The sequence below is a fragment of the Sinohyriopsis cumingii genome, chromosome 13 (assembly GCF_028554795.1).
Source record: "Sinohyriopsis cumingii isolate HCF-2022 chromosome 13, ASM2855479v2, whole genome shotgun sequence".
NCBI lineage: Eukaryota > Metazoa > Mollusca > Bivalvia > Unionida > Unionidae > Sinohyriopsis > Sinohyriopsis cumingii.
Window position 1 is genome coordinate 47,718,363 of NC_142973.1, and position 2,654 is coordinate 47,721,016.

At 36.4% G+C, this 2,654-nt stretch overlaps 2 non-coding genes across 2 annotated transcripts; one reads left to right on the forward strand and one right to left on the reverse strand.

The window, feature by feature from the left end:
- Positions 1 to 464: 464 nt before the first annotated feature.
- Positions 465 to 536, reverse strand: Trnap-ugg (transfer RNA proline (anticodon UGG)). The gene has a single exon. It is a non-coding gene; the product is annotated as a tRNA-Pro (tRNA).
- A 1,432-nt stretch (positions 537 to 1,968) lies between these two features.
- On the forward strand, positions 1,969 to 2,039 carry Trnag-gcc (transfer RNA glycine (anticodon GCC)). The gene has a single exon. It is a non-coding gene; the product is annotated as a tRNA-Gly (tRNA).
- The last annotated feature ends 615 nt before the right edge of the window (positions 2,040 to 2,654 follow it).

The window sequence follows — 2,654 nt, forward strand, 5'->3', positions numbered from 1 at the left end:
AAATTCAAGAATGAAACTATGCAATCAAAACTGGCAGAAGTTAAATAATTATTAGCATACATTTTGATAAGGATGTCTAAAACAAACTTTTTCTGTATGGGTGTGGAGGTTAACTTTGTTCAGAGGAAGATAAGAGTGCAATGAAAAACTATGCTAATCCACTGGTCCATACAGTAGTTATATTTGTTCAAGAATTTCCGTACATCCTCTGAAGCTGAAGTCGTAAATGGGGTTCTGGGAAGTTAACTTCCAATTAATTGTACTTGACTAACTATATGAAAACCTATTTCAAGTTTTGGAGAAATGACAATTCACCAGCGTTTCCGAAATCAATCCGTCAAAAGTATTGCATTTACACGAATAATTGAAAATGAAATATTTCACTCATGGCTGTCCCGAGAGATTGCTTCAACCATTTACCAGGATACTACAAAATGAGTATTAACTTTCATTTCCAAAATGGTGGGCTCGTCCGGGATTTGAACCCGGGACCTCTCGCACCCAAAGCGAGAATCATACCCCTAGACCAACGAGCCTCACACGGGAAATAATCGTGCCATTATCCGCCTTTATATTTGTCCTGCATACGAGCCGTACCTTATCTACAGCTTGATATCAGTGCGCTGCTGTTACTCAGATCCTTGCACATGAAAAGATTATATCATAGATGAAACGTACATATTTCATTTCCTTGTGTACATTTCATGCACAAATAGTATTGTTTCGAAATATCAGTCTTTTGATATCATTTACTATTCAGTTTGCTTCAAAGCTAATCTCCCAAATCTATGAGACATACACATATAAGTCCTTCTTCCAAGGAGAAAAAACTGTCGCAAATGACCCATGATCAAACTAAATTTAATGAATTTTAATAATCTTTGCATCATTTAAGACCAGATGATAGGAAGGAACTTAATGTTCCTATAAAGTGTTTTCTTTTTCTCTCTTAGTTTTCTCTGAAGATTGTGTTTTGTAATATATGTAATTTATGGATGACATTATTCATTGTTGTATACACAGACTGGTTCTCTAAATTCAAGACCGAAACTATGCAATCAAGCTGATTGTTGTTGTGGGTAATAAATGAAAAGTAATTAGTTGACTTTGTTTAGACTAACATGCTTTAAGATAAAGTCGATTTCCGATGACGAAGACATATTTAGAATTAAAATGATATTTTATTTGCATGCTTCTAAATGAAATCCAACTCATCTGAATTTTACTGTTGATAATAATCAAGAGTTTCAGATCTACATAATATTAATTGCTGCCGATAGACCCTTGGACAATTCGTTGATCAAACAGCATTCTCCATTCGCCGGCGTCCCCGTTTGACACTTGCATTATGCATAAAGATGAATGCATGCTGATGTATGTCGATGGAAGCCAAATTTGCCATTCTAGTCGACGGTCATACCATTAATTTGACAGTTGATTTTCACAACAACAAAAAAGATAATTCCAGTAGGTGGATTAGGCAAGGTTCGTTTTAGGTTCTCTCTAAGCAGCACATTCATCTTTCGTTAAAGATATGATAGGAAATCTGTACAAATATTATGAATTCGTCCATCAATATTTTGCTTAAAAACCAATTCCGGATAGACTTTGTTCTATTTACAACCTCCTTGAAAACGAATACCGTTTTCTACTAAAATGCATCTTGTGGATAGATGTGAGATGAAATTCAAGCAGACAAGACCTTTGAAGAGACTAGCAAGTGAGAAATCATGTGGCTGTCTCCAATTTAGAAAGTGCTTCAATCCAAGTAATCTACGCCGTTTCAGAATCAAATAAAGAGATGTGTTGTGTCGGTTTACTCTAACAGCATGCATTGTAACCCCATAGGCAGTCAATCAATAAATCAACGCCTACTGAATTAGATGACACAGACATATAAATGACATTAGGCAGTTAAGGTAAAGACACGGTGGGGAGATAGGCCCTTACGAAGCAAGGGAATAATGTGCATCGGTGGTTCAGTGGTAGAATGCTCGCCTGCCACGCGGGCGGCCCGGGTTCGATTCCCGGCCGATGCAAATTTTTTTTTATATAATTTTGGAATGTTTGCATAATCCAATATTTGTAATAACTCTTTTTGCCCTAGTCTAATTTTCGCTCACTTTTGTGTTTTATGCCAACTCCACAACTGAAATCGGAACAGTCCTTGAATCAGAAGCTTGGATGTCTCACACTGAGTGTCCCTCGCTTCCCGGAAAAAAACAAGGATGTTGGTGCAAAACAGCTTTCCATTACAATGGGACAGATCCTTATCTTGTCTATAAGGAGTTTCTAATTGGAACTGTAGGAAGAGCGTAATAACCTTCATTTTTCAGTTAGAGGTTAATCTTTAAATCCGGATGACGATGCCTATCGCCCTTAATTATTGTAACACAAGAACATTTCAGTGTACTGAACGTGTTATTATCATTTACTTTATGACACTAGAATACTCTTTTAGAGATGTCTTCAATTTATTTCAACATTTATGTCTGTCTGTAAACCTCGTTTCACGTTTGACCTTCTCCAGCCAACTTTGACTCGAATTTCATTGAACTGATTTCAAATCCAGACTCAAAGGAATGATACTAACTTCCCATTCACAATGTTTTTGTGTTATTTACAGAATACTGTATCAAACGATCATTGACCTC